General features: G+C 42.8%; 1 protein-coding gene across 5 annotated transcripts in view; it reads right to left on the bottom strand.

The window, feature by feature from the left end:
- Nucleotides 1-14,259, bottom strand: part of ube2f (ubiquitin conjugating enzyme E2 F (putative)) — a 108,490-nt gene that overhangs the window by 60,787 nt on the left and 33,444 nt on the right. The window lies entirely within an intron of this gene.

Here is a 14,259-nt window from a genome sequence, read left to right as displayed (position 1 = left end):
AAATCTCAGAAACAGCCCAGTGACTCTCAGTCAGCTGCAATGCAGAAGCAGCCCAGAAATACACTCTCAGTCAAGAAACAACTTGATCAGTCTGCTTATGAACAAAATGATCAGCTAATACAGTGCAGGAATCACCTATTGACTACTTCAGCACAAAAAGCTCAAAACAGTATGTTATAGCAGTAATATATATGCTTTGAGTGTTGCAACAGAGAAACAGGTCATCTAATCATGGAATGCCGTATCTTGGATGGAGATTGTTTGGTCCATTGGTCCTGCAGTGACTCACTGTATGAGCGAGCAATCCTGTCAGTTTCATCCCAGTTCATTCCCCACAGTCTTATATTCAGGAATAAATTCTTTCAGTATATATTTAATTCCTCTTTGAAAGCAACTATTGAATCTCCATCCATCATTCCATCAGGCAGTAAATTTCAGATGATCACTATTTGCTGCAAGTTATTTTTTCAACTTATCACCATGGCTCTTTAACCAATGTTTTAAATATATGTCCTAAGGATTTTTGTAGATAGAAACAATTTCTGAATCTGATTATGTCTTTTGAATCAATTACAGCAAAAAAAAAATTAGATGAGAGTAGGATTGAACACGGATCACTGGAGCGGCAAAGCATCTGTTCTACCAGCTGCACCACTGAGCTGCCATGTTAACCCATTTGTCTCAACCGAGAGAAGTGTCCTTTGTTCAACCCATTCCTCCCTTACTTTCTCTGCAACAAAAAACTACCTTGTATTCTCTATTTCCCAGTTCTGACAAACCTCAAAGCCAAAATGTTAATTATTTTTTCTCTTTTCATAGATACTGCCTGACCTGCTGAGTATTTCCAGCAGTTTTTGTTTTTATCTCATGTCTTTTCTCTTTGCTTTGTTTAGATTTAACGTCCTTGGATTTGGATTGGAGCAACTCACTTTCAATCTTAATGACATTCTATCATTCTACTATACACTGCAAGGGCCAGGAAGCGAGCGAGTAAGATGATCTCTGACCCCTCTCACCATGGCCACAAACTCTTATAATCACTTCCCTCTGGAAGGCGACTCCGGACTGTCAATGCTGCCACAGCCAGACATAAAACAGCTTTTTTCCACGAGTAGTAGCTCTACTCAACAACCAGAAATCTGTAGCCTTCTTTTGCTCTGGTGGTTTATTTAATTCACATGTTTAATAGTAAGATTAAATGAGAACTTACCAGTTTGAAGTTTGATCTTGATTTTATGAGGAGTTACGATGAGCGATTACGTGAAGAAGGGCTGTCCGTCTGCGTGCGCATCAATCTTCAAAGCAGCGGTGTTAAATCACAGATAAAAAGAAGACCTGAGAATAGTAAGATTGTGAAGAAACTAGAACTTCCATATGACCTTGATAGTATGAGGGTGGGAGCGGTGGGCACGTAATCGCTCATCGTAACTCCTCATAAAATCAAGATCAAACTTCAAACTGGTAAGTTCTCATTTAATCTTACTATTTTACTTCGGAGTCACGTGAGTGACTACGTGAAGATTTCAAAGCTATGTGATTTTACGCCGGTTACGAATCTAGGCGTCACACACTGAATGGATTGACCATGGATGCGTGTAATCATTAAAGCATTCAGACATTACGTAGTTAAGTAAAGAAACTGATGCTTTAAATGAAAGAAAAGTTTTAAAAAAAGTTACCCCTCCCAACCTTGGGGGGGAAACTAAGGGACAGAACTTAAAATGGTACGTGCAAACACCCCCAGTCCGGTTATGGGTTTGTTATAAAACCGGTGGACCGTTATTTCATTCGTCCATCCTGCAGCCACTAGGATGTCGTCAAGGGGCACGTCCATAGCTCTTGCTGCCGACATAGATGCAGCCCTGGTGGAGTGAGATTTAACCATATAAATGTTTACTCCTGCTACCGCCATTACCTCTTTTGACCATCTGGAGATGGTTTGAGTTGACACCTTTTGGTGTGGTTTTGTTTGTTTTTTTTTTGTTTTGTTTTTTATGGCTGATGAGGACCGATTGTTCTGAGCCTCTGAGGTTCTCCGTAACTCTCAGATAGTGGTGTTAGTATGTTGCCACCCACACAACCGATGGTCCTCTGGATATGCCAAGAACTGGATCTCCATCCCTGGCATTCATGTCCTGCTCTGTTTTATCAGGTTCCTGATTAGGAATGTTATGTTGTTCATATTGGTGGTCATGTAGTCCAACCGTAGCTTTTGCAGTGTCTGGACTCTTTGTCAGCATACCACCTTCAGGGTTAGTTATAGGCGGTCCCCACTGTCAAAGTAGGGTTTGTACCATGCTCACATCCCATGTGTCAGTGTACCTTGGCCTTGGAGGTCTTAAATTGCAAATTCCCTTCATGAATTTTGTTGTAAAGGGGTGCGTTCCTATCGAACTGTGCCCTGCTTCCGGCATCAGATTGGAGGAGAGTGCGCCTCTGGCACTATAGATGCACTATAACTTAGTTTATAGTTATAGTACAGTTGATAGGAACTCCAAGACATCCGTTATCCGAACTGTGTTGTATTTGTTCGGACAGTCCTATGCCTTGAAATGGCCTCCTCAGAATCTGCAGACCAACAAGTTATACGTTCATGTAGTGGATGATTGCTCCCTGTAACTGGGTTCACTAGGAGGTCCCTGCTCTTGTGTACAGCCATTACTGGCTGGACTATAATTCCCAAATTTTTGGGGACCAGGCTTGAGTAGGCCAATCTGGCACTACCAATATGCCTGTGGCTTAGTCTTGCTTGATTTTTGTCAAGCATCGGTTTGTGAGACAAATTGGCGGAAAGCATACATAAACATTCCTCCCCAATTGAGGGAGAAAGCATCCACTGCCTTGCTCCTGGATCCAGCTCGCAGGACACATATCTGGGTAACTAATGGTTAGTCTAGATGCAAACGGATCAACATCTGGTATGCCAAATCGTGTAGTTATTTTGTTAAATACTGTCTGATTCAACATCCATTCTGTGTTGTTATTAAACATTCGTGATCCAGCATCTGTCACCGTGTTATATCTACCTCGTAGATTTCCCAAATATTCCTCTCGATACACCAGTGCCAAATGAGATTCGACAATCTGTCGTAAGATACAGATTTTACACCACCCTTGTTAATGGATATATGCCACCGCAGTGGTGTTATCAATCTGAATTTGAACAAGCACCGGTTGCATATCGCTACAGAGAACCTTGAGTCCATATTGTGCCCCCAACAATTCTGGGTAATTGATTCCATGTGTTAGGGAATTACAGACTCCTGCTCATTCCATCTGCCCCCACAGCTTTAGACTGTGTTGGTGTCTCCCCATCCTTAGCCGCTTGCATAGGTCTGAAGAACCCTCGATGGCTTTCGAGCAAAATTTCCCTGAGCTGTCTCCCATTCGTTATCCACCATAGTTATTCAACAATGGCCTCTGCTGGCAATTCATAGTTTGCCAATTCGGCCTGCATGTAATCTGAGTGTTCGTTCTTTTGCTTGCTGTAAGTTCTGGTAATGCAAAGGCCCGTACTGCTGGGAATGCAGCTACTATTTGCCAATTACACTCGCTGTTTGCCTGATAGATGGCTAGAATTTGACTATCAGGTCATTGCAGGCTTAATTAATATTGTCGTTTGCCCCTAGGCAAAGTCACCAACACATTTACTGTTTTTGATAATCAATTACCCTTGTAGGTGTCAATTTTGATTTAACTGGATGGATGAGGTAACCAATTCTTTCAAACAGGGTTTTGGTTTGCTTGACTGATGCTTCTGCCAATTCTTGGTGACTCCAAAATGAAAATGTCCTCCAAATATGCCATTACTATGTGGTTTTGAGACCTTTGTAGTCCCAGAATTGGTTTCCGTAGTTTAGTCAATAGTCTAGGAGCTGATGTCAACCCATTTGGCAGAGCAATGCCATCCAGTTAAACTTCAAATATCTCCTGTTCTTAATGAATAGACACCGAATAGTATGCATCTTTGAGGTCGATGCATGCCATGTGACCATTTTATAGGAAGCTCCTATAAAACAGTAGTTAGACCGTAACAAAAAATTGCTGTTTCTAAAAGTCTGTACTGCACAAATGAGTTAAACCTGGATGAAGTGACATCCTCCATCTGTCACCTGTCCTGGAAGGCAATCCTGCCCAAAATACTGGGCCTGCCTTGAAGACAATTCCGGTCCGAGTTCCAAGTCTGCTTGGAACCTATGTATGTTGTGCAGTAAAAAATAATCACATGTTGTTATCTGTTTTTTAAAACCAGATCTGAAATTCATGTTATTGTCATTTTGAACAAAAACACAAGAGTAAAGTTACCAACATGTAACTGGTCCACAATCCCTTGTTTCAGTAAACCCAGACCCACCTACTGCCATGGCTACCGGTGGTCTTGTGGTAAGCCCAAAGGCCCCTGGTGCGGGTTCCTTTTCTCTCCTTGATTGGGAGTTGGACTGGTAGGAAGTGTGGATTCCATGTTTCTCCTGACCTCTGCTTGGGTCTTGGTCTGAAAACCTTATCATACTGAGCCTGCCTTGTCGGACAATTCTGGCCATAATTCTGAGTCTGCCTTGAAAGACGACTCTGATCATATTTCCGTGCCCAGCTTTCAAGCTATCACCGGCTTCAGTGAACTGCTTACCCCCTATGGAGGTGTGGGGTGTGTTGTCGCCTGCTGATGAAGTTTGCTTGTCGTTGGTACCTTGATTGGTCCGACAGCTTTTGCTTCCTTCTTCTGGTCTTACCTGAAGAGAGGATTCGGCGGCTGGTTTATCCAAAGTCACCCTGATAGCGCTGTTCCCTTGCCGGCATTTGTGCGGATATTCTGCCAACTGCTGTCTCTTGAGGCCATATGCATGTGCTTCAGTATGTTCATACTTTAATTCGAGATCAGTTACCTACTGATCTCGAAACCAAATTTCGTTTGAACGTTATGTGAGGTTCAAATTACAAATAAATGGTATTGTATAGTATTGTAATTCGAGATCAGTTACCTACTGATCACTTACACTCCCCTCCATTGAGAGTGAGATTTGTAGGTAGCACTGAAAACAGGTGCTGCCGCAGGCCCCTGAGGATACCTGCGCTGACATGGCCCCTCCAGCGGGCCTAAATGAGATTCTTGCTTTGGGTCAGACTGAAAACTGACCGTGAATGCTCCTCTCCTCAGAGCAGGAGACATTTTCTAGATCTCTATCCAGGGAAGCACCCAGTGGGGATGATTGCAGAAGTATTTCTTTTCTTTTGTGCTTATTATTTATTTTATGTAAAGCTCTTTGGTGCAAGTTAACTTAAACAGTGCTATATAAGTAAAAGTTACTTACTTACTTCCTTTCTTCTGCTTGTCCCTGGGAAGGTTTCCCCCGCCCTGCTTTTGTACTCTGATTCAGAGTGGTTTCTTCCATATGTACTTCCCCCTCCAATGGGGAAGACATTGGGTTGCCCCATTATGCGAGGCTCCCGGTACTGCTTGCTGTAGGCCCCGGGCTGACACAGCTCTCTCCTTAGAGCAGGTCATTGTTGGAGCAACTTCTCCAAAAAGTTGCTCCTATGTGGGAGAGTCGTCCTCAGACGCTCTCCGTTGAGGCAGGGTATCCCTTTCCCTCCCCGGACTCTTCTGAGTCAACGGGTTGTTTGACTTGCGGGTGGATTTTCCCGTACTGCAGGACCACCAACGGAGCTCTCCTCCTGCAACAAGTCTCCTGCCGGTTCAGCTGCCGGCGCTAAATGTCGGGAAACACCGTTGCCCGCTACTGGGAAATGTTGCGGTCTTCGGCAGCCGACTTCCCCACGGACCGTATCCTCGACATCTGGGCCCTGAAACTACAAAAAGTTTCAAGCCCGAAAGAACGCAGGTAAGTGATTCAACTTTCCTTACCTGCCCATCCTAATGGCCTGGGAGGACGCAGTGCCTCTGCCAGTCCGTCGCGCGTTGCGTTCAGACGTAATGACGCACACGCAGACGGACGGCCCTTCTTCACGTAGTCACTCACGTGACTCCGAAGTAAAATCAATAATGTTTTATTATTATTGTTTTATGTGTCATTCCTAACTGTCACTGTATGTCATGTTGACACTTGTGGGCGGAGCACCAAGGCAAATTCCTTGTATGTGAATTCTTGGCCAATAAAGTTATTCATTCATTCATTCATTCATATTATGATCAAACTTCTCAAAATGCCCCTTAAAATGTTCATCAATTAACTCTTTCTCATTGTACAGTAACTGATCGAATATAGCCTGTTCTCCAGCTGGGCCCTCAACAAATTGATCTGGAAAGCCATCCCGTACACAGTCTAGTAATTCATTCTCCATATTGCTACTGCTAATTTGGTCTGCCCAAATTAAACTGCTATATTTACTGTATGTTCTTGTAACATGCTTCTTTAATTTTCAGATTTCTACCATTTTCTACATCAGCACTATTGCTAGGGGAATATAGAAAATTCCCACCCATAATTTCTGCCCTTTGCTATTTCTTAACGCACTGATGCTGCTTCTTAATTTTCTTAGATAAGGTACAGTTTTCTTCACTGCCATCAATCCACTCTTAACTATCAATCTACCCAGTCCATTTTGCCTGTTTCCTATTTCCTCACTCACTTCCTAACATAGGTCACATTGCAGCATATTTATTTCTATTTGTGCCTTCACATTTGTCTATCTTATTATAAATGCGTCTACATTCTGAAGAGCTTTTAATTTTGTCTTTTTACCATTTTCCCTTCTCTGACGCCAATAAGAGATAAACTCTTCCATTTGTATGCTTTGCACACTTGTTCTCACTATTTATTTCCTTTCCCTGAACTGAGGCCAGTTCACCTCTCTCCCCCATCCTCTTCTCCCCCCCTCCCCCTCTCCCTCTCCACCCTCCTCCTCCCCTTCCTCACAAAATATTTTTTGTGGGGGCGGGTCCTCAGTGTGGGTGACTATTTGTGGAGGCGGCCACGCGCTCTCCATTCAAGATGACGCTCATCTGTTTGTGGAGGCGCGTGCTTAGTATGTGACCAAAGATCTTATAGCGGAGCTCTCCGCTACAAGATCTTTGTGTGTGACGACACACGCTCCCCCCCCCCCCCCCCCCCCCCTTTGGTGCAGGAGGCGCGCGCAGCATCTGAACGCTCAGCAAATATTCGAATTCTTCACTAACCGTCATTCTGACTTTGCTTGTGAAGTGAAAAGTCCTGAATTGCATTTGTCTGATGCAGGAAGATTGTTCCCGATGTTGGGGAAGTCCAGGACAAGCGGGTCACAGTTTAAGGATAAAGGGGAAATCCTTTAGTACTGAGATGAGGAAAACATTTTTCACACAGATAGTGGTGAGTCTCTGGAACTCTCTGCCACAGAAGGTAGTTGAGGCCAGTTCATTGGCTGTATTTAAGAGGGAGTTAGATGTGGCCCTTGTGGCTAAAAGGATCAGGGGGTAAGGAGAGAAGGCAGGTACAGGATACTGAGTTGGATGATCAGCCATGATCATATTGAATGGCGGTGCAGGCTCGAAGGGCCGAATGGTCTACTCCTGCACCTATTTTCTATGTTTCTATGTCTATGTTTCTAATGCCTTATCCTATAAATTTGTAAATTTCTCCTCCCCTGATTTCATTTAAAGCTTTATTTTTACACTCTGTGTCATTATCTTGTCCATAAGATATATTTTCTGTTCATTTGTTGACCATTCCTGCCTAATTGTATATGGAACATTTTTCTCCAGGTGTTATATGTTGACCTCATATTGTCCACAATACTTTGTTCAACAAATTTCCACTGTGCTCTGTGGGTCACATTCCTTCAAAGGCATTATTATTTAAGTTTAAACTTTGGTTTGTGTGGGAGTTCTTCTCAAAATTAAATGCATCATATTGTGGTTCTTGCAAGCCTTACACTTTGTCTAAGAAATTATTTCAGACTCATTATCTATTATGAAATCTGGCATTGTCTCTTTGCTCTGCGACGTGATTCTCAGTTATCTGTATTAATGAATTCCATTCTTGCTTCACTGCTGTCAGCGATCCTGTCAATGACTCACACTCACATTATATCATCTAGTTTAAAAAAAATTCCAATTAGATTGCTTCTCCTGTGCACTCACCCACAGAGTGCATTCCCTTTAACTACTGAGAAAGTGTCAGATAGCATTGTTTCACCTCCTCCCTTCCATATTTCCCAGTCCCTTCCAGGTGTCTTTATTTGGAGTATCAACCTTCCATCCACATTGTCAGCCCACTCAATACATCAGGCTGTACCAACAGCATTCACTGGCCTCACATCACATCAGAATGCTTCAAAGACCTTGCCCACCCTTTCGGCAGGTCTGGCTCTAATTCAGACATAATCCCTGGTTACACGAGTTACTATCTGTCGGGCTGACAGAGACACAGCCTCTTCGCCATGTAATTTGTATTAATAGCACAAAAGGCCTACCAACATGTATTGCATGCCCACATTTACAAAGTGCAATTCAGTACCACTCTGACAGAGCCATAGCTTTGGTTCCTAATTACAGCTGCAATGCTATTGAGGGACCTGCTTATAAGATCTGGCACTACTAATGGTTACAATGGGGATTGGGTAATGCAAAATGGGGCAACATGAGTCACATTAGCTTTTTCAAATAAACAAGTCTCTCATCTCTGGACAATCCACAGGTAAAATGAAGAGTGACAGGATTCCCTTCATCTTTGTGGCCCGTTATCAACTGTGATGTTCTAGTAATGTGTAGCTACTTAACGATTTTAACCTCCCCCAAATCGAATGTAGACAAAACATACAAAGCAACAACTGAGCTACAGTCACCATAAATTGCCAGATTAATTCACGCACTAATGGCTTCACTGTGTCCAAGATAATGAGAAAAGAAAAATCGCATGTGTGTTAGTTTGTTATCCAATGGAACAGGAGGAATGTGGATGTCTGCAACTTCAATAAGAAATAAGTTAACCAGAGCTGTCACTTTCTCGCTGGAGAAAAATTCCACTGAATGTTACTAACAAGGATACTACATGAAGATTGCAGCTTAGATGATGGATGGGAATGCAGCCACAGGTATTGGTCATATTTTATTATGAATTATCACCCAAGGACAACTGTAGCCACTGAACTATATCTCAGAAAAAGCTAGCATTTAGCAAAATAACAGCCTTTAAGCTGCACCCCAATAATCGACTAGCACCTACAGAAGGATAACAAAAAACAGTTTGCAAAATTTATAGTAATTGGGTCATTTCTATAATGTATGGGCAGCTGAGTTACATAATTGTCCAAAGATTACAAGAAGCATGTTCGTGGATGGTTGAGATGTGAAATTAACTAATGTTTTCCATCTGGTCAACTGACGTAAGACACTGGACAAGGACAGCATGAAATGATTTTTAAATTGCAATCAGATGTCTTCTCTGTCAGAAAGCTGCTCATGTGGAAGTTTGCGGAACCTTCACTGTGCTACCACAAGCATTCCATGTAATCAGAGGTTTAGCAAGTTTTTAGTAAGTTAAGGACCCTATGTGATCAAACACATGCACGTTGCATGCATCATTTCCACTGAAACAAATCCAGATTGTGTCTTGGCAAACCTCAGAAGACAGGACACAAACAATACTTACTCCCAGGGGACAGGGTCATGCAGACTCAGAATGCGATAAACCAATGAGAATAAAACTTGTCATCTCAAAAATGCAGGCAAATTATTGCAGTGTAAAAACAAGCATAATGGCCATGTATAGTTCTGAAGTTTATAGCTTTTGAACAAGCTCTTCTGTCACCAAGATTTACTTAATTTGTTTCCCCTGATGTGGGCATCACTGGGAACATTCCAACTCTTTTCCCCATGCATTGCCTGCCAAGCCATACTCCCCCACAGGTACTTACAGCTCACAGTCCCTGAAACTGTATACTTCCCTAAATTCCATCATACCCATATTTCTCCGATATTCTATTGAAGTTTATCTTATCCAAAAGATCAATTTCTTACTAGCATTTTCATTAACATGTTGACAACCAATTTTCTTCCTGACCTAGTAAAGGGACCTCCCTCTTCATGTACAATGTCCTCCCTTGAAAAACCATTCCATCACCACAAATAACTCTTCTTCTGTCTTGAACTCTTACAAACCATCACCCTGTTATACTCTCCCTTTCCTCTGGAAATCCCATTAATTTGTAGTTGCTCCACAAAAACATGTTACAGTGCATTCAAAAAGTATTCAGACCCCTTCAATTTTTCCACATTTTGTTACTTTACAGCCTTATTTCAAAATGGATTAAATTCTTTTTTTTTTATCATCAATCTACACACAATACTCCAGAATGAAGAAGCAAAAACAGGTGTTTAGAAATTGTTGCAAAGTAATTAAAAATCAATAACTGAAATATCACATCACATTTACATAAATATTCAGACCCTTTGCTATGTCACTCAAAATTGAGCGTAGTTTCATCCTGTTTCCATTGGTTATCCTTGAGATGTTTCTACAACTTGATTGGAGTCCACCAATGCTAAATTAAATTGATTAGACATGATTTGGAAAGGCACACACCTGTCTATACAAGGTCCCACAGTTGACAGGGCACATCAGAGCAAAAACCAAGTCATGAAGACGAAGGAATTGCCTGTAGACCTCCGAGACAGGATTGTGTCGAGACACAGATCTGGGGAAGGGTATAAAACAATTTCTGCAGAATTGCAAGTCCTGAAGAGCACAGTGGCCTCCGTCATTCTTAAATGGAAGAACTTTGGAACCACCAGGACTCTTCATAGAGCTGGCCGCCCGGCAAAACTGAGCCTTTGGGAGAAGGGCCTTGGTCAGGGAAGTGGCCAAGAACCCGATGGTTACTCTGACAGAGCCCCAGAGTTCCTCTGTGGAGATGGGAGAAACTTACAGAAGGACAACTATACCTGCAGCACTCCACCAATCAGGCCTTAATGGTAGAGTGGCCAGATGGAAGCCACTCCTCAGTAAAAGGCACATGACAGCCCGCTTGGAGTTTGCCAAAAGGCATGAGAAACAAGATTCTCTGGTCTGATGAAACCAAGATTGAACTCTTTGGCCTGAATGCCAAGCGTCACGTCTGAAGGAAACCAGGCACTGCTCATCACCTGGCCAATACCATACCTATGGTGAAGCATGGTGGTGGCAGCATCATGCTGTGGGGATGTTTTTCAGCGGCAGGAACTGGGAGACTTGTCAGGATCGAGGGAAAGATGAATGGAGCAAAGTACAGAGAGATCCTTGATGAAAACCTGCTCCAGAGCATTCTGGACCTCAGACTGGGGCAGAGGTTCACCTTCCAACAGGACGACGACCCTAAGTACACAGCCAAGACAACACAGGAGTGGTTTTGTGACAAGTCTGTGAATGTCCTTGAGTGGCCCAGCCAGAGCCCGGACTTGAACCCGATCGAACATATCTGGAGGGACCTGAAAATAGCTGTGCATCGACGCTCCCCATCCAACATGACAGAGCTTGAGAGGATCTGCAGGTTTAGAATGGGAGAAATTACCCAAATACAGGTGCCAAGCTTGTAGCGTCATACCCAAGACTTGAGGCTGTAATCGCTGTCAAAGGTGCCTCAACAAAGTGCTGAGTAAAGGGTCTGAATACTTACGTAAATGTGATATTTCGGTTATTTCTATTCAATTACTTTGCAAAAATTTCTAAACACCTGTTTTTGCTTTTTTATTATGGGGTATTGTGTGTAAATTGATGATAAAAAAAATGAAATTAATCAATTTTAGAATGAGGCTGTAACGTGACAAAATGCGGAAAAAGTGAAGGTGTCTGAATACACTGTATGTTCTCATAACTTTTCCCGGCACAGTCATTGTATCTGAAAGGCTGTTCCTATGCTGTACTAATTATATTCTAACTCTATTCTTGTACTTTTCAAACCATATCAACATTAAAACCCCCAAATTACATTCAGAAGGTTACTTGTTGAAATGCTAAATCCACAGCCCTAAAAGCCCCAACTATAATCCTGCAAATAGAGCTAGTCCTAAACTCCCAGCCGTCCAATGCAGAGCCATAAATTCTTAAATGAAAACCAATGCCCTAAAGGCATAGCCCCATGTTCAAACACATTACAAATACACCTTCCAATAGACCAACCTCATGCTCCCCAAAAAAAGCTCAAAATACAAAACTGGCCTTTACTCATAACCTTACTTAATAATTTAGCAATAATTTACACACTGCATTCATTCATAACGTATCCTGAAGCAGTGTTATTAAATATGCATTCTGGCAAAAAAGATATATGCTTAAAACTCTGCTGTAATTCCCAAACCCTTGCTTTGTAGCTAGTAATTTTCAAAATAAACTTTTTATTTTCTGTGTGACTCCCTTTCACTCATCCCATCCTTCCCCAGGCACTCTCCCCTATAACCAGAAGAGCCCGTCCAAGTGAGACAGAGTTTCACATACACCTCCTCCAATCTCATCTATTACATTAAGTGCTCTTGATGTGGCCTCCCCTACTTACGCAAGACCAAACACAAAGTAGGTGACTAATTCACTGAGTAATTCATAGAAACATAGAAACATAGAAATTAGGTGCAGGAGTAGGCCATTCGGCCCTTCGAGCCTGCACCGCCATTCAATATGATCATGGCTGATCATCCAACTCAGTATCCCGTACCTGCCTTCTCTCCATACCCTCTGATCCCCTTAGCCACAAGGGCCACATCTAACTCCCTCTTAAATATAGCCAATGAACTGGCCTCGACTACCCTCTGTGGCAGGGAGTTCCAGAGATTCACCACTCTCTGTGTGAAAAAAGTTCTTCTCATCTCGGTTTTAAAGGATTTCCCCCTTATCCTTAAGCTGTGACCCCTTGTCCTGGACTTCCCCAACATCGGGAGCAATCTTCCTGCATCTAGCCTGTCCAACCCCTTAAGAATTTTGTAAGTTTTGTATGCAATGTATGCAATGGTCATCTGGAACTCCCAGTTGCAAGCTTTTTAAATTCCGCTTTCCATTCCCACACCAATCTATCTGTTCTCGGGCCTCTACCGCTGCTGGGGGAAGCCAAAAGAAAAGCAAACTAGAATTCAGATTAGTTTATTGTCACATACGTCAGGGCACAATGAAATTCCCTGTCCACGTGAAGCTCAGAGTAAACAGTATATGTTCAGTCACGATAAATACAACAGTAAATAGGATGGGTGCAAAAGAGCAGAATTGGGAATTGCAGTACAAAAGCCAGATTGTGCAAAAGAATATTAAAATACAATGAAGTAGAGTTGAGAGTAGGAGGCAGCACCTCCGAGAATGGGATGCGACAGAAGTGATTGGTTCAGGACTCAGATAGCAGTGGGGAAGGAGTTGCTGTTAACTCTGGATGTTCGAGCTTTCAAGTTCCTGTATCTTCTCCCAGAAGGTAGCAGTAAGAAAGGAGAATGGTCACGGCAGCAGGCACCCGTGTCGATACTTCCAGCCTTTCTGTTGCAATGCACCACAAAGAAGGATTGGATGAAAGGAAGTGATGATGCCCATGATGGACTGATGTGTGTTCACCACTCTGTGCAAATTCAAACAGTCAAGAACAGAGTAGTTGCTATACCAGGTTGAGATGCATCCAGTAAGAAGAAAAGCACGTAATGTTCTGCTTGGGAAGTCTACAACCCAAAGCCATGAATATTGAATTCTCCAATTTCAGGTTACCCACACCCCTTCTGTTCATTTCCCTCTGCTGATCCACCCAGGTCTTTTCACACACTAACTTTTTTCCAAAACCACCATACTCCACCCCCTGTCATTCAGTTTATTTCCCTTCCCCACCTATCCCTTCTGCCCACACTTCTCCTATTAGGTTACCAAGTCCCTCTCCCTATTGTTCCCATCTGCCCACCACCCCAGCTTCATTTCATTCTGCTTTTCCTTTCTCAATAGATTATATCATTGGCAGCTCTTAGATGTCTCCTACTACCTCCCAGCCTTATGTAGGAAAGAACTGCAGATGCTGGTTTAAATCGAAGATAGACACAAAATGCTGGAGTAACTCAGCGGGACAGGCAGCATCTCTGGAGAGAAGTAATGTGTGACGTTTCGGGTGGAGTCCCGTTTGCAGTCTGAAGTGTCTCATAGAAACATAGAAAATAGGTGCAGGAGTAGGCCATTCAGCCCTTCGAGCCTGCACCGCCATTCAATATGATCATGGCTGATCATCCAACTCAGTATCCTGTACCTGCCCTCTCCATACCCCCTGATCCCATTAGCCACAAGGGCCACATCTAACTCCCTGTTAAATATAGCCAATGAACTGGTCTCGACCCGAAAT

The sequence above is a fragment of the Amblyraja radiata genome, chromosome 7 (assembly GCF_010909765.2).
Source record: "Amblyraja radiata isolate CabotCenter1 chromosome 7, sAmbRad1.1.pri, whole genome shotgun sequence".
NCBI classification, from domain to species: domain Eukaryota; kingdom Metazoa; phylum Chordata; class Chondrichthyes; order Rajiformes; family Rajidae; genus Amblyraja; species Amblyraja radiata.
The sequence above is the reverse complement of the archived record's forward strand: the minus strand, read 5'-3'. Positions and strand labels throughout refer to the sequence as shown.